Below are 19,291 nucleotides of genomic sequence, written 5' to 3' on the forward strand. Positions count from 1 at the left end.
ATGGCCTCCTTCTGCACTGTAAATTCTATGAAATCTATGAAATCTACCTCAGCCTGGAATACACTCAACGACCCAGATCTCACTGCCCTTTTGGGAAGAGAATCTCAAAGGTTAACAGCCCTGTTGGAGCAGGAATTCCTGAACCCCCGCTGAAATCGGGGAGCCCTTAAAACGGTCCCCGAGTTCTAGATTCCCCCAGGAGAAAGAGCATCCTCTCCGCATCCTCCCCATCAAACCCACTCAGAATAGTTTGGACTGTGGGAGGAAACCCACACACACACGGGGCGAACGTGCAGACTCCCACACAGCGACTTACTGGGACCCTGGAGCTGTGAAGCAACAGTGCTGCCCCCTGTGCGACCGTACTCTCCAAATTACCTCCTCTTTCACCATGGCCTGTACAGCATCTTCTTTCTCGCTAAAGACTTGGTAAAGTATTCATTTAATACCTCAGCCATACCATGAGTAAATCCCCTTTCCATCCCCAATCGGCCTAATCCCCCTCTTATTATTTATGTGACCATGAAAAACGTTTGGATTTCCTATTCTGGTATTTTCCAGGCTCACCTCCCCTCAATGTCTGTCTACTTTGTCATCGAGGGGGCTCTGGATTTGTTTGCCCTGCGTTCCCCAAGCGAGGGAATATACCTACTGAGACTGAACTATCTCTTCAAATACGACCCACCATCAAGTTAATTCCGACTGCTAATCCTCAACTCCAATTTATCTGGGCCAGGTGCAAACTTGCCCCATTGAAATCGGCTCCCTCCTCGTTCATTATCAGTTGGCCTCTTCATGATGCGGGCGTTGCTGACTGGAGCAGCATTCACTGTCCATCCCTATTTGCCCCTTGAGAAGGTGGTGGTGAGCTGCCTTCCTGAACCCGCTGCAGACCATGTGGTGTAGGTACACCCACAGTGCTGTTAGGATTGGGTTGCGTTCGGATACTGTTATGATACTCTGGACTTTTCTTTGCCCTTTTCCACACTCAGCTCAAACCTTATAACGCACAATGTCCGCGGAGCTTGGGTCACTGTCTGTGCGGAGTCTGCACGTTCTCCCCGTGTCTGCGTGGGTTTCCTCCGGGTGCTCCGGTTTCCTCCCACAGCCCAAAGATGTGCAGGTTAGTTGGATTGGCCACGATAAATTGTTATTCGTGTCCAAAACAGCCCTATGGTGGGGTTACTGGGTTACGGGGATAGGGTGGAGGTGTGGGCTTGGGTAGGGTGCTCTTTCCAAGAGCCGGTGCAGACTCGATGGGCCGAATGGCCTCCTTCTGCACTGTAAATTCTATGATTCTATGAAGATCACTGGCCCTGAATGTTCTCCCACTGACACTTGATCTACTTGGCCAGCTCATTTCTGAGCACCAGGTCGAGCAGCACCTCGCTGGACTGGAAACAGGTTGCTGGACGAGATTCTCCTGAAACCTAATCGAGGAACTCTGGCCCCCCCTCTCTCTCCGAACAACAATACTTTGTATTTATGGAGAATTGATAATTTGGCTGTAAAGCCTATGGAGATGTTTGGTGGATATAAATGTGCTGGATAAAAAGTTTATTTTACTCGATTGAATAAAATGCCAAAGGAGCATCAAGGGGGCTACAGTTTCCAGGGAGAAGGATGGAGTCAGTCACTTGAGAATCGAGGGGGAGGCGGAGAACTCAGAGAGCGACTTCAATTTTCATGCACAATTCCGAACCTTTGACCTGTCCTGGTAGCCACGGTATTTGTGTGGGTGGATCCGGTTCAGTTTCTGATCAATGGTAACCCCCAGGATGTTGACTGTGGGAGGTTCAGCGATGGTGATGCCATTGAATGTCAAAGGGCGATGGTTAGATCCTCTCTTGTAGGAGATGGTCATTGCCTGGCACGAACATAACTTGACACTCATCCCTCAATCCCACCTACCCACCTTCTCCCCATATCCCTCAATCCCACCTACCCACCTTCTCCCCATATCCCTCAATCCCACCGAATCATCTTCTCCCCATATGCCTCAATCCCATCTACCCACCTTCTCCCCATATCCCTCAAACCCACCTACCCATCTTCTCCCCATATCCCTCAATCCCACCTACCCACCTTCACCCAATTTCCCTCAATCCCACCGAATCATCTTCTCCCCATAACCCTCAATCCCACCTACCCACCTTCTCCCCATATCCCTCAATCCCACCTACCCACCTTCTCCCCATATCCCTCAATCCCACCTACCCACCTTCTCCCCATATCCCTCAATCCCACCGAATCATCTTCTCCCCATATGCCTCAATCCCATCTACCCACCTTCTCCCCATATCCCTCAAACCCACCTACCCATCTTCTCCCCATATCCCTCAATCCCACCTACCCACCTTCACCCAATTTCCCTCAATCCCACCTACCCATCTTCTCCCCATATCCCTCAATCCCACCTACCCACCTTCTCCCCATATCCCTCAATCCCACCTACCCACCTACTTCCCATATCCCTCAATCCATCCTACTCATCTTCTCCCCATATCCCTCAATCCCACCTACTCATCCTCTCCCCATATCCCTCAATCCCACCTACCCATCTTCTCCCCATATCCCTCAATCCCACCGACTCATCTTCTCCGCATATCCCTCAATCACACCTACCCACCCTCTCCCCTTATCCCTCAACCTCACCTACCCACCTTCTCCCCATATCCCTCAATCCCACCTACCCACCTTCTCCCCATATCCATCAATTCCACCTACCCATCTTCTCCCCATATCCCTCAATCCCACCTACCCACCTTCTCCCCATATCCCTCAGTCACACCTACCAACCTCCAACCCGTAGCCCTCAACCTCACCTACCGACCCTCTCCCCATATCCCTCAACCTCACCTACCCACCTTCTCCCCATATCCCTCAATCTCACCGACCCACCCTCTCCCCATATCCTTCAATCCCACCTACCCACCTTCTCCCCATATCCCTCAATCTCACCTACCCACCCTGTCCCCATATCCCTCAATCCCACCTACCCACCTTCTCACCATATCCCTCAATCCCACCTACTCATTTTCGCCCCATATCCCTCAATCTCACCTACCCACCTTCTCCTCACATCCCTCAATACGACCTACTCCCCATATCCCTGAATCTCACCTACCCATCTTCTCCCCGTATCCCTCAATCCCACCTACTCATCTTCGCCCCATATCCCTCAATCTCACCTACCCACCTTCTCCCCATATCCCTCAATCCCACCTTCGCCCCATATCCCTCAATCCACCTACCCACCTTCTCCCCGTATCCCTCAATCCCACCTTCAACCCATATCCCTCAATCTCACCTACCCACCTTCTCCCCATATCCCTCAATCCCACCTTCAACCCATATCCCTCAATCCTACCTACCCACCTTCTCCCCCTATCCCTCATTCCCACCTACACACCTTCTCCCCATATCCCTCAATCTCACCTACCCACCTTCTCCCCATATCCCTCAATCTCACCTACGCACCTTCTCCCCATATCCCTCAATCCCACCGACTCATCTTCTCCCCATATCCCTCAATCCCACCTACCCACCTTCCCGCAAATCCCTCAATCTCACCTACCCATCTTCTCCCCATATCCCTCAAGCCCACCGACTCATCTTCTCCCCATATCCCTCAATCCCACCTACCCACCCTCTCCCCATATCCCTCAATCCCACCAACCCATCTGCTCCACATATCCCTCAATCCCACCGACTCATCTTCTCCCCATATCCCTCAATCCCACCTACCCACCCTCTCCCCATATCCCTCAATCTCACCTACCCACCTTCTCCCCACATCCCTCAATCTCACCTACCCACCTTCTCCCCATATCCCTCAATCCCACCGACTCATCTTCTGCCCATATCCCTCAATCCCACCTACCCACCCTCTCCCCATATCCCCCAATCTCACCTACCCACCTTCTCCCCATATCCCTCAATCTCACCTACCCACCCTGTCCCCATATCCCTCAATCCCACCTACCCACCTTCTCACCATATCCCTCAATCCCACCTACTCATTTTCGCCCCATATCCCTCAATCTCACCTACCCACCTTCTCCTCACATCCCTCAATACGACCTACTCCCCATATCCCTGAATCTCACCTACCCATCTTCTCCCCGTATCCCTCAATCCCACCTACTCATCTTCGCCCCATATCCCTCAATCTCACCTACCCACCTTCTCCCCATATCCCTCAATCCCACCTTCGCCCCATATCCCTCAATCCACCTACCCACCTTCTCCCCGTATCCCTCAATCCCACCTTCAACCCATATCCCTCAATCTCACCTACCCACCTTCTCCCCATATCCCTCAATCCCACCTTCAACCCATATCCCTCAATCCTACCTACCCACCTTCTCCCCCTATCCCTCATTCCCACCTACACACCTTCTCCCCATATCCCTCAATCTCACCTACCCACCTTCTCCCCATATCCCTCAATCTCACCTACGCACCTTCTCCCCATATCCCTCAATCCCACCGACTCATCTTCTCCCCATATCCCTCAATCCCACCTACCCACCTTCCCGCAAATCCCTCAATCTCACCTACCCATCTTCTCCCCATATCCCTCAAGCCCACCGACTCATCTTCTCCCCATATCCCTCAATCCCACCTACCCACCCTCTCCCCATATCCCTCAATCCCACCAACCCATCTGCTCCACATATCCCTCAATCCCACCGACTCATCTTCTCCCCATATCCCTCAATCCCACCTACCCACCCTCTCCCCATATCCCTCAATCTCACCTACCCACCTTCTCCCCACATCCCTCAATCTCACCTACCCACCTTCTCCCCATATCCCTCAATCCCACCTACCCATCTTCTCCCCATATCCCTCAAACTCACCTACTCATCTTCTGCCCATATCCCTCAATCCCACCTACCCACCCTCTCCCCATATCCCCCAATCTCACCTACCCACCTTCTCCCCATATCCCTCAATCTCACCTACCCACCCTCTACCCATATCTCTCAATCCCACCTACCCACCTTCTCCCCATGTCCCTCAATCTCACCTACCCACCCTGTCCCCATATCCCTCAATCCCACCTACCCACCGTCTCCCCATATTCCTCAATCCCACCTTCGCCCCATATCCATCAATCCCACCTACCCACCTTCTCCCCATCTCCCTCAATCCCACCGACTCATCTTCTCCCCATATCCCTCAAACCCACCTACCCACCCTCTCCCCATATCCCTTAATCTCACCTCCCCACCTTCTCCCCATATCCCTCAATCTCACCTACCCACCTTCTCCCCATATCCCTCAATCCCACCTACTCATCTTCCCCCCATATCCCTCAATCTCACCTACCCACCTTCTCCCCCACATCCCTCATTCCCACCTACTCCCCATATCCCTCAATCTCACCTCCCCATCTTCTCCCCATATCCCTCAATCCCACCTACCCATCTTCTCCCCATATCCCTCAATCCCACCTACCCACCTTCTCCCCACATCCCTCAATCCCACCTACCCACCTTCTCCCCATATCCCTCAATCCCACCTACCCATCTTCTCCCCATATCCCTCAATCCCACCTACCCATCGTCTCCCCATATCCCTCAATCCCACCTACCCACCCTCTCCCTATATCCCTCAATCTCACCTACTCATCTTCTCCCCATATCTCTCAATCCCACCTCCCCACCCTCTCCCCATATCCCTCAATCTCACCTACACACCTTCTCCCCATATCCCTCAATCCCACCTCCCCACCCTCTCCCCATATCCCTCAATCTCACCTACCCACCTTCACCCCATATCCCTCAATCCCACCTACCCATCGTCTCCCCATATCCCTCAAACTCACGTACCCACCTTCTCGCCATATCCCTCAATCTCACCTACTGATCTTCTCCCCATATCCCTCAATCCCACCTACCCACCCTCTCCCCATATCCCTCAATCTCACCTACTCATCTTCTCCCCACATCCCTCAATCTCACCTACCCACCCTCTCCCCGTATCCCTCAACCTCACCTACCCACCTTCTCCCCATATCCCTCAATCTCACCTCCCACCTTCTCCCCATATCCCTCAATCCCACCTACCCACCTTCTCCCCATATCCCTCAATCCCACCTACCCACCTTCTCCCCATATCCCTCAATCCCACCTACCCACCTTCTTCCCATATCCCTCAATCCCTCCTACTCATCTTCTACCCATATCCCTCAATCCCACCTACTCATCCTCTCCCCATATCCCTCAATCCCACCTACCCACCTTCTCCCCATATCCCTCAATCCCACCTACCCACCTTCTCCCCATATCCCTCAATCCCACCTACCCATCTTCTCCCCATATCCCTCAATCCCACCGACTCATCTTCTCTCCATATCCCTCAATCCCACCTACCCACCCTCTCCCCATATCCCTCAATCTCACCTACCCACCTTCTCCCCAAATCCCTCAATCTCACCTACCCACCTTCTCCCCATATCCCTCAATCCCACCTACCCATCGTCTCCCCATATCCCTCAAACTCACCTACCCACCTTCTCCCCATATCCCTCAATCCCTACTACTCATCTTCTCCCCATATCCCTCAATCCCACCTACCCACCTTCTCCCCACATCCCTCAATCCCACCGACTCATCTTCTCCCCATATCCCTCAATCCCACCTACCCACCCTCTCCCCATATCCCTCAATCTCACCTACCCACCTTCTCCCCAAATCCCTCAATCTCACCTACCCACCTTCTCCCCAAATCCCTCAATCTCACCTACCCATCTTCTTCCCATATCCCTCAATCCCACCGACTCATCTTCTCCCCATATCCCTCAATCCCACCTCCCCACCCTCTCCCCATATCCCTTAATCTCACCTCCCCACCTTCTCCCCATATCCCTCAATCTCACCTACCCACCTTCTCCCCATATCCCTCAATCCCACCTACCCACCTTCTCCCCCACATCCCTCATTCCCACCTACTCCCCATATCCCTCAATCTCACCTCCCCATCTTCTCCCCATATCCCTCAATCCCACCTACCCATCTTCTCCCCATATCCCTCAATCCCACCTACCCACCTTCTCCCAACATCCCTCAATCCCACCTACCCACCTTCTCCCCACACCCCTCAATTCCACCTACCCACCTTCTCCCCACATCCCTCAATTCCACCTACCCACCTTCTCCCCACATCCCTCAATCCCACCTACCCACCTTCTCCCCATATCCCTCAATCCCATATAACCACCTTCTCCCCATATCACTCAACCTCACCTACCCACTTTCTCCCCATATCCCTCAATCCCACCTACCCACCTTCTCCCCATATCCCTCAATCCCACCTACCCATCTTCTCCCCATATCCCTCAATCTCACCTACTGATCTTCTCCCCATATCCCTCAATCCCACCTACCCAGCCTCTCCCCATATCCCTCAATCTCACCTCCCCACCCTCTCCCCATATCCCTCAAACTCACCTACCCACCTTCTCCTCATATCCCTCAATCCCACCTACTCATCTTCTCCCCATATCCCTCAATCCCACCTCCCCACCCTCTCCCCATATCCCTCAATCTCACCTACACACCTTCTCCCCATATCCCTCAATCTCACCTACCCACCTTCACCCCATATCCCTCAATCCCACCTACCCATCGTCTCCCCATATCCCTCAATCTCACCTACTGATCTTCTCCCCATATCCCTCAATCCCACCTCCCCACCCTCTCCCCATATCCCTCAATCCCTACTACTCATCTTCTCCCCATATCCCTCAATCCCACCTACTCATCCTCTCCCCATATCCCTCAATCCCACCTCCCCACCCTCTCCCCATATCCCTCAATCCCTACTACTCATCTTCTCCCCATATCCCTCAATCCCACCTACCCATCTTCTCCCCATATCAGTCAATCCCACCGACTCATCTTCTCCCCATATCCCTCAATCCCACCTACCCACCCTCTCCCCATATCCCTCAATCTCACCTACCCACCTTCTCCCCAAATCCCTCAATCTCACCTACCCACCTTCTCCCCATATCCCTCAAACTCACCTACCCACCTTCTCCCCATATCCCTCAATCCCACCTACCCATCTTCTCCCCATATCCCTCAATCCCACCGACTCATCTTCTCCCCATATCCCTCAATCACACCTACCCACCCTCTCCCCATATCCCTTAATCTCACCTCCCCACCTTCTCCCCATATCCCTCAAACCCACCTACCCATCTTCTCCCCATATCCCTCAATCCCACCGACTCATCTTCTCCCCATATCCCTCAATCACACCTACCCACCCTCTCCCCATATCCCTTAATCACACCTCCCCACCTTCTCCCCATATCCCTCAATCTCACCTACCCACCTTCTCCCCATATCCCTCAATCCCACCTACTCATCTTCCCCCCATATCCCTCAATCTCACCTACCCACCTTCTCCCCCACATCCCTCATTCCCACCTACTCCCCATATCCCTCAATCTCACCTCCCCATCTTCTCCCCATATCCCTCTATCCCACCTACCCATCTTCTCCCCATATCCCTCAATCCCACCTACCCACCTTCTCCCCACATCCCTCAATCCCACCTACCCACCTTCTTCCCACACCCCTCAATCCCACCTACCCACCTTCTCCCCACATCCCTCAATCCCACCTACCCACCTTCTCCCCACATCCCTCAATCCCACCTACCCACCTTCTCCCCGTATCCCTCAATCCCATATAACCACCTTCTCCCCATATCACTCAACCTCACCTACCCACTTTCTCCCCATATCCCTCAATCCCACCTACCCACATTCTCCCCATATCCCTCAATCCCACCTACCCACCTTCTCCCCATATCCCTCAATCCCAACTACCTATCGTCTCCCCACATCCCTCAAACTCACCTACCCACCTTCTCCCCATATCCCTCAATCTCACCTACTGATCTTCTCCCCATATCCCTCAATCCCACCTACCCACCCTCTCCCCATATCCCTCAATCTCACCTACTCATCTTCTCCCCATATCCCTCAATCCCACCTCTCCACCCTCTCCCCATATCCCTCAATCTCACCTATACACCTTCTCCCCATATCCCTCAATCTCACCTACCCACCTTCACCCCATATCCCTCAATCCCACCTACCCATCGTCTCCCCATATCCCTCAAACGCACCTACCCACCTTCTCCCCATATCCCTCAATCTCACCTACTGATCTTCTCCCCATATCCCTCAATCCCACCTACCCACCCTCTCCCCATATCCCTCAATCTCATCTACTCATCTTCTCCCCTCATCCCTCACTCTCACCTACCCACCCTCTCCCCATATCCCTCAACCTCACCTACCCACCTTCTCCCCATATCCCTCAATCCCACCTACCCATCTTCTCCCCATATTCCTCAATCCCACCTACCCACCTTCTCCCCATATCCTTTAATCCCACCTACCCACCTTCTTCCCATATCCCTCAATCCCTCCTACTCATCTTCTCCCCATATCCCTCAAACTCACCTACCCACCTTCTCCCCATATCCCTCAATCCCACCGACTCATCTTCTCCCCATATCCCTCAATCCCACCTACCCACCCTCTCCCCATATCCCTTAATCTCACCTCCCCACCTTCTCCCCATATCCCTCAATCCCACCTACCCATCTTCTCCCCATATCCCTCAATCCCACCGACTCATCTTCTCTCCATATCCCTCAATCCCACCTACCCACCCTCTCCCCATATCCCTCAATCTCACCTACCCACCTTCTCCCCAAATCCCTCAATCTCACCTACCCAGCTTCTCCCCATATCCCTCAATCCCACCTACCCATCTTCTCCCCATATCCCTCAATCCCACCGACTCATCTTCTCCCCATATCCCTCAATCCCACCTCCCCACCCTCTCCCCATATCCCTTAATCTCACCTCCCCACCTTCTTCCCATATCCCTCAATCTCACCTACGCACCTTCTCCCCATATCCCTCAATCCCACCGACTCATCTTCTCCCCATATCCCTCAATCCCACCTACCCACCTTCCCGCAAATCCCTCAATCTCACCTACCCATCTTCTCCCCATATCCCTCAAGCCCACCGACTCATCTTCTCCCCATATCCCTCAATCCCACCTACCCACCCTCTCCCCATATCCCTCAATCCCACCAACCCATCTGCTCCACATATCCCTCAATCCCACCGACTCATCTTCTCCCCATATCCCTCAATCCCACCTACCCACCCTCTCCCCATATCCCTCAATCTCACCTACCCACCTTCTCCCCACATCCCTCAATCTCACCTACCCACCTTCTCCCCATATCCCTCAATCCCACCTACCCATCTTCTCCCCATATCCCTCAAACTCACCTACTCATCTTCTGCCCATATCCCTCAATCCCACCTACCCACCCTCTCCCCATATCCCCCAATCTCACCTACCCACCTTCTCCCCATATCCCTCAATCTCACCTACCCACCCTCTACCCATATCTCTCAATCCCACCTACCCACCTTCTCCCCATGTCCCTCAATCTCACCTACCCACCCTGTCCCCATATCCCTCAATCCCACCTACCCACCGTCTCCCCATATTCCTCAATCCCACCTTCGCCCCATATCCATCAATCCCACCTACCCACCTTCTCCCCATCTCCCTCAATCCCACCGACTCATCTTCTCCCCATATCCCTCAAACCCACCTACCCACCCTCTCCCCATATCCCTTAATCTCACCTCCCCACCTTCTCCCCATATCCCTCAATCTCACCTACCCACCTTCTCCCCATATCCCTCAATCCCACCTACTCATCTTCCCCCCATATCCCTCAATCTCACCTACCCACCTTCTCCCCCACATCCCTCATTCCCACCTACTCCCCATATCCCTCAATCTCACCTCCCCATCTTCTCCCCATATCCCTCAATCCCACCTACCCATCTTCTCCCCATATCCCTCAATCCCACCTACCCACCTTCTCCCCACATCCCTCAATCCCACCTACCCACCTTCTCCCCATATCCCTCAATCCCACCTACCCATCTTCTCCCCATATCCCTCAATCCCACCTACCCATCGTCTCCCCATATCCCTCAATCCCACCTACCCACCCTCTCCCTATATCCCTCAATCTCACCTACTCATCTTCTCCCCATATCTCTCAATCCCACCTCCCCACCCTCTCCCCATATCCCTCAATCTCACCTACACACCTTCTCCCCATATCCCTCAATCCCACCTCCCCACCCTCTCCCCATATCCCTCAATCTCACCTACCCACCTTCACCCCATATCCCTCAATCCCACCTACCCATCGTCTCCCCATATCCCTCAAACTCACGTACCCACCTTCTCGCCATATCCCTCAATCTCACCTACTGATCTTCTCCCCATATCCCTCAATCCCACCTACCCACCCTCTCCCCATATCCCTCAATCTCACCTACTCATCTTCTCCCCACATCCCTCAATCTCACCTACCCACCCTCTCCCCGTATCCCTCAACCTCACCTACCCACCTTCTCCCCATATCCCTCAATCTCACCTCCCACCTTCTCCCCATATCCCTCAATCCCACCTACCCACCTTCTCCCCATATCCCTCAATCCCACCTACCCACCTTCTCCCCATATCCCTCAATCCCACCTACCCACCTTCTTCCCATATCCCTCAATCCCTCCTACTCATCTTCTACCCATATCCCTCAATCCCACCTACTCATCCTCTCCCCATATCCCTCAATCCCACCTACCCACCTTCTCCCCATATCCCTCAATCCCACCTACCCACCTTCTCCCCATATCCCTCAATCCCACCTACCCATCTTCTCCCCATATCCCTCAATCCCACCGACTCATCTTCTCTCCATATCCCTCAATCCCACCTACCCACCCTCTCCCCATATCCCTCAATCTCACCTACCCACCTTCTCCCCAAATCCCTCAATCTCACCTACCCACCTTCTCCCCATATCCCTCAATCCCACCTACCCATCGTCTCCCCATATCCCTCAAACTCACCTACCCACCTTCTCCCCATATCCCTCAATCCCTACTACTCATCTTCTCCCCATATCCCACAATCCCACCTACCCACCTTCTCCCCACATCCCTCAATCCCACCGACTCATCTTCTCCCCATATCCCTCAATCCCACCTACCCACCCTCTCCCCATATCCCTCAATCTCACCTACCCACCTTCTCCCCAAATCCCTCAATCTCACCTACCCACCTTCTCCCCAAATCCCTCAATCTCACCTACCCATCTTCTCCCCATATCCCTCAATCCCACCGACTCATCTTCTCCCCATATCCCTCAATCCCACCTCCCCACCCTCTCCCCATATCCCTTAATCTCACCTCCCCACCTTCTCCCCATATCCCTCAATCTCACCTACCCACCTTCTCCCCATATCCCTCAATCCCACCTACCCACCTTCTCCCCCACATCCCTCATTCCCACCTACTCCCCATATCCCTCAATCTCACCTCCCCATCTTCTCCCCATATCCCTCAATCCCACCTACCCATCTTCTCCCCATATCCCTCAATCCCACCTACCCACCTTCTCCCCACATCCCTCAATCCCACCTACCCACCTTCTCCCCACACCCCTCAATTCCACCTACCCACCTTCTCCCCACATCCCTCAATTCCACCTACCCACCTTCTCCCCACATCCCTCAATCCCACCTACCCACCTTCTCCCCATATCCCTCAATCCCATATAACCACCTTCTCCCCATATCACTCAACCTCACCTACCCACTTTCTCCCCATATCCCTCAATCCCACCTACCCACCTTCTCCCCATATCCCTCAATCCCACCTACCCATCTTCTCCCCATATCCCTCAATCTCACCTACTGATCTTCTCCCCATATCCCTCAATCCCACCTACCCAGCCTCTCCCCATATCCCTCAATCTCACCTCCCCACCCTCTCCCCATATCCCTCAAACTCACCTACCCACCTTCTCCTCATATCCCTCAATCCCACCTACTCATCTTCTCCCCATATCCCTCAATCCCACCTCCCCACCCTCTCCCCATATCCCTCAATCTCACCTACACACCTTCTCCCCATATCCCTCAATCTCACCTACCCACCTTCACCCCATATCCCTCAATCCCACCTACCCATCGTCTCCCCATATCCCTCAAACTCACCTACCCACCTTCTCCCCATATCCCTCAATCTCACCTACTGATCTTCTCCCCATATCCCTCAATCCCACCTCCCCACCCTCTCCCCATATCCCTCAATCCCTACTACTCATCTTCTCCCCATATCCCTCAATCCCACCTACTCATCCTCTCCCCATATCCCTCAATCCCACCTCCCCACCCTCTCCCCATATCCCTCAATCCCTACTACTCATCTTCTCCCCATATCCCTCAATCCCACCTACCCATCTTCTCCCCATATCAGTCAATCCCACCGACTCATCTTCTCCCCATATCCCTCAATCCCACCTACCCACCCTCTCCCCATATCCCTCAATCTCACCTACCCACCTTCTCCCCAAATCCCTCAATCTCACCTACCCACCTTCTCCCCATATCCCTCAAACTCACCTACCCACCTTCTCCCCATATCCCTCAATCCCACCTACCCATCTTCTCCCCATATCCCTCAATCCCACCGACTCATCTTCTCCCCATATCCCTCAATCACACCTACCCACCCTCTCCCCATATCCCTTAATCTCACCTCCCCACCTTCTCCCCATATCCCTCAATCCCACCTACTCATCTTCCCCCCATATCCCTCAATCCCACCTACCCACCTTCTCCCCCACATCCCTCATTCCCACCTACTCCCCATATCCCTCAATCTCACCTCCCCATCTTCTCCCCATATCCCTCTATCCCACCTACCCATCTTCTCCCCATATCCCTCAATCCCACCTACCCACCTTCTCCCCACATCCCTCAATCCCACCTACCCACCTTCTTCCCACACCCCTCAATCCCACCTACCCACCTTCTCCCCACATCCCTCAATCCCACCTACCCACCTTCTCCCCACATCCCTCAATCCCACCTACCCACCTTCTCCCCGTATCCCTCAATCCCATATAACCACCTTCTCCCCATATCACTCAACCTCACCTACCCACTTTCTCCCCATATCCCTCAATCCCACCTACCCACATTCTCCCCATATCCCTCAATCCCACCTACCCACCTTCTCCCCATATCCCTCAATCCCAACTACCTATCGTCTCCCCACATCCCTCAAACTCACCTACCCACCTTCTCCCCATATCCCTCAATCTCACCTACTGATCTTCTCCCCATATCCCTCAATCCCACCTACCCACCCTCTCCCCATATCCCTCAATCTCACCTACTCATCTTCTCCCCATATCCCTCAATCCCACCTCTCCACCCTCTCCCCATATCCCTCAATCTCACCTATACGCCTTCTCCCCATATCCCTCAATCTCACCTACCCACCTTCACCCCATATCCCTCAATCCCACCTACCCATCGTCTCCCCATATCCCTCAAACGCACCTACCCACCTTCTCCCCATATCCCTCAATCTCACCTACTGATCTTCTCCCCATATCCCTCAATCCCACCTACCCACCCTCTCCCCATATCCCTCAATCTCATCTACTCATCTTCTCCCCTCATCCCTCACTCTCACCTACCCACCCTCTCCCCATATCCCTCAACCTCACCTACCCACCTTCTCCCCATATCCCTCAATCCCACCTACCCATCTTCTCCCCATATTCCTCAATCCCACCTACCCACCTTCTCCCCATATCCTTTAATCCCACCTACCCACCTTCTTCCCATATCCCTCAATCCCTCCTACTCATCTTCTCCCCATATCCCTCAAACTCACCTACCCACCTTCTCCCCATATCCCTCAATCCCACCGACTCATCTTCTCCCCATATCCCTCAATCCCACCTACCCACCCTCTCCCCATATCCCTTAATCTCACCTCCCCACCTTCTCCCCATATCCCTCAATCCCACCTACCCATCTTCTCCCCATATCCCTCAATCCCACCGACTCATCTTCTCTCCATATCCCTCAATCCCACCTACCCACCCTCTCCCCATATCCCTCAATCTCACCTACCCACCTTCTCCCCAAATCCCTCAATCTCACCTACCCACCTTCTCCCCATATCCCTCAATCCCACCTACCCATCTTCTCCCCATATCCCTCAATCCCACCGACTCATCTTCTCCCCATATCCCTCAATCCCACCTCCCCACCCTCTCCCCATATCCCTTAATCTCACCTCCCCACCTTCTCCCCATATCCCTCAATCTCACCTACCCACCTTCTCCCCATATCCCTCAATCCCACCTACTCATTTTCCCCCCATATCCCTCAATCTCACCTACCCACCTTCTCCCCCACATCCCTCATTCCCACCTACTCCCCATATCCCTCAATCTCACCTCCCCATCTTCTCCCCATATCCCTCAATCCCACCTACCTATCTTCTCCCCATATCCCTCAATCCCACCTACCCACCTTCTCCCCACATCCCTCAATCCCACCTACCCACCTTCTCCCCATATCCCTCAATCCTACCTCCGCACCTTCTCCCCATATCCCTCAATCCCACCTACCCATCGTCTCCCCATATCCCTCAAACTCACCTACCCACCTTCTCCCCATATCCCTCAATCTCACCTACTGATCTTCTCCCCATATCCCTCAGTCCCACCTACCCACCCTCTCCCCATATCCCTCAATCTCACCTACTCATCTTCTCCCCACATCCCTCAATCTCACCTACCCACCCTCTCCCTATATCCCTCAACCTCACCTACCCACCTTCTCCCCAAATCCCTCAATCTCACCTACCCACCTTCACCCCATATCCCTCAATCCCACCTACCCACCCTCTCCCCATATCCCTCAATCCCACCTACCCACCTTCTCCCCATATCCCTCAATCTCACCTACCCTCCTTCTCCCCATATCCCTCAATCCCACCTACCCATCTTCTTCCCATATCCCTCAATCCCACCGACTCATCTTCTCCCCATATCCCTCAATCCCACCTACCCACCCTCTCCCCATATCCCTCAATCCCACCTACCCACCTTCTCCCCATATCCCTCAATCTCACCTACCCACCTTCTCCCCATATCCCTCAATCCCACCTACCCACCCTCTCCCCATATCCCTCAATCCCACCTACCCACCTTCTCCCCATATCCCTCAATCTCACCTACCCTCCTTCTCCCCATATCCCTCAATCCCACCTACCCACCCAGTCCCCATATCCCTCAATCCCACCTACCCACCTTCTCCCCATATCCCTCAATCCCACCTCCGCACCTTCTCCCCATATCCCTCAATCCCACCTACCCACCTTCTCCCCATATCCCTCAATCCCACTTATTCTCACTATCCCATTCCCACGATCACTCCATCCACCAGTTATTGGAAAGAGAATCGTGATGATTCATCAATTTTGGCGGGGTGCTGTCACTGATTTCCCTGTGACAAGTTAAATACTCTGACCCTTGTTTATTGGAAGATTATGACTGATTTCTGGTGTTGAAACTCCAGAGACACATCTCTTTCCTCATTCTCAGAGGGTGGGGGCGGTGTGGGGGGGCTGAAAGAGGGAGGTGGGGTGGGGTGGGGTGGGGTGGGGAGCGAGAGAGAGAGAGGGGGGGGATGAAGGGGTGGGGGGGGACAGAGAGAGGAGGGTGGGGTGGGTGGTGAGAGAGAGAGAGAGAGGGGTGGGTGGGGTGGGGGTGAGAGAGAGAGAGAGGGGTGGGTGGGGTGGGGGTGAGAGAGAGAGAGAGAGAGAGGGGTGGGTTGGGTGGGGGTGAGAGAGAGAGAGAGGGGTGGGTGGGGTGGGGGTGAGGGAGAGAGAGAGGGGTGGGTGGGGTGGGGGTGAGGGAGAGAGAGGGGTGGGTGGGGTGGGGGTGGGAGAGAGAGAGGGGTGGGTGGGGGTGAGAAAGAGAGAGAGAGTGGTGGTGGTGTGGGGGGTGGTAGAGAGAGGGGGAGGGGTGGGGGGAAGAGAGAGAGAGAGAGAGTGGGGATGGGGTGGGGGTGAGAGAGAGAGAGAGAGAGAGAGGGGGGGGGTGGTGTGGGGGCTGGTCGATAGAGGGGGAGGGGTGGGGGGGAAGAGAGAGAGAGAGAGAGAGAGGGGGGGTGGTGGTGTGGGGGTGGGCGAGAGAGGGGAGGGGTGGGGGTGAGAGCGAGAGAGAGAGAGAGAGAGAGAGGAGTGGGTGGGGTGGGGGTGAGGGAGAGGGAGAGTGGTGGTGGTGTGGGGGGTGGTAGAGAGGGGGGGAAGGGAGGGGAACAGAGAGAGCAAGAGAGAGAGGGGGGGGGATGAAGGGGTGGGGGGGATAGAGAGAGGGGGGTGGGGTGGGGGGTGAGAGAGAGGGGGAGGGGTGGGGCTGAGAAAGAGTGAGAGAGGGGGGTGGGTGGGGTGGGGGTGTGAGAGAGAGAGAGAGAGAGAGAGAGAGAGAGTGCGGTGGGTGGGGGTGAGAAAGAGAGAGAGAGGGGTGGGGGGTGGGGGGTGGGAGAGAGAGAGAGGGGGGGTGGTGTGGGGGGTGAGAGAGAGACGGGTGGAGGGGGGAGCTGGCTGGGCAGTCACATGGGTGTTGGTGCCAAGCTATGGCAGACAAAAGTGACAGCGACATTCAGGCCAGCTGACAGACCCTCCAGTAAGTCCACTCAGACTGTCTCACAATCCTCAACAATATTGCACAACAGGTTGCTGTCAATTTCAGAAGTAACTATCTTTTTCCTTTGTGTTGCTGACGGAACATTAGTGCTGGAAATGCAAGACATTCCATTTCAGGCACCTACTGTCAGAACGGGGTTAGATACAGAGTAAAGCTCCCTCTACACTGTCCCCATCAAACACTCCCAGGACAGGTACAGCACGGGGTTAGATACAGAGTAAAGCTCCCTCTACACTGTCCCCATCAAACACTCCCAGGACAGGTACAGCACGGGGTTAGATACAGAGTAAAGCTCAGTCTACACTGTCCCCATCAAACACTCCCAGGACAGGTACAGCACGGGGTTAGATACAGAGTAAAGCTCCCTCTACACTGTCCCCATCAAACACTCGCAGGACAGGTACAGCACGGGGTTAGATACAGAGTAAAGCTCCCTCTACACTGTCCCCATCAAACACTTCCAGGACAGGTACAGCACGGGGTTAGATACAGAGTAAAGCTCCCTCTACACTGTCCCCATCAAACACTCCCAGGACTGGTACAGCACGGCGATAAATTCATGGTAGCACAGTGGTTAGCATTGTTGCTTCACAGCACCAGGGTCTCAGGTTCGATTCCCGGCTTTGGTCACTGTCTGTGCGGAGTCTGCACGTTCTCCCCGAGTCTGCGTGGGTTTCCTCCTCCCGCAAGTCCCGGAAGATGCGCTTGTTAGGTAATTTGGATATTCTGAATTCTCCATCTGTGTACCCGAACAAGCGTATGTGGTCTCTCGGGGATTTTCACAGTAACTTCACTGCAGTATTAATGAAAGCCTGCTCGTATCAATAAAGATTATGATAAAAAAAGAGTAAAGCTCCCTCTACACTGTCCCCATCTTTGGTCATTATTTTCCTTTGATGACCTGCTCCTCCACAATCAGGACTTTCTGTTCTTTGTGAAATATATATTTTGTCTTTCACTGTTCTTCCTCTTTAATCACTCATGGGTTACCAGCGGCCAGGCCAGCCTTTATTTTCCCGTCGCTAATCACCCTTCAGTGGCTCAGAGGGCTATTTGAGAGGCAGCCCAGCCACATTGCTGTGGGTCTGGAGTCAGGTGGAAGCCACACCAAGTAAGAACATAGAACACAGAAAATACAGCACAGAACAGGCCCTTCAGCCCACGATGTTGTGCCGAACCTTTGTCCTGGATTAATCATAGATTATCAGAGAATTTACAGTGCAGAAGGAGGCCATTCGGCCCATCGAGTCTGCACCGGTTCTTGGAAAGAGCAACCTACCCAAACCCACACCTCCACCCCATCCCCATAACCCAGTAACCCCACCCAACACTAATGGCGATTTTGGACACTAAGGGCAATTTATCATGGCCAATCCACCTAACCTGCACATCTTTGGACTGTGGGAGGAAACCGGAGCACCCGGAGGAAACCCACGCACACACGGGGAGGATGTGCAGACTCCGCACAGACAGTGACCCAAGCCGGGAATCGAACCTGGGACCCTGGAGCTGTGAAGCAATTGTGCTATCCACAATACTACCGTGCTGCCCTTAAGAACATATTAATCTACACTACATCACACAACCATGATCCATGTACCTATCCAATAGCTGCTTGAAGGTCCCT

At 53.8% G+C, this 19,291-nt stretch overlaps 1 protein-coding gene across 1 annotated transcript in view; it reads right to left on the minus strand.

Annotated features, from left to right (window-relative positions):
* Positions 1 to 19,291, minus strand: part of plcxd3 (phosphatidylinositol-specific phospholipase C, X domain containing 3) — a 79,333-nt gene that overhangs the window by 1,645 nt on the left and 58,397 nt on the right. The window lies entirely within an intron of this gene.

This window comes from Scyliorhinus torazame, chromosome 9 (genome assembly GCF_047496885.1).
Source record: "Scyliorhinus torazame isolate Kashiwa2021f chromosome 9, sScyTor2.1, whole genome shotgun sequence".
Lineage (NCBI taxonomy): Eukaryota > Metazoa > Chordata > Chondrichthyes > Carcharhiniformes > Scyliorhinidae > Scyliorhinus > Scyliorhinus torazame.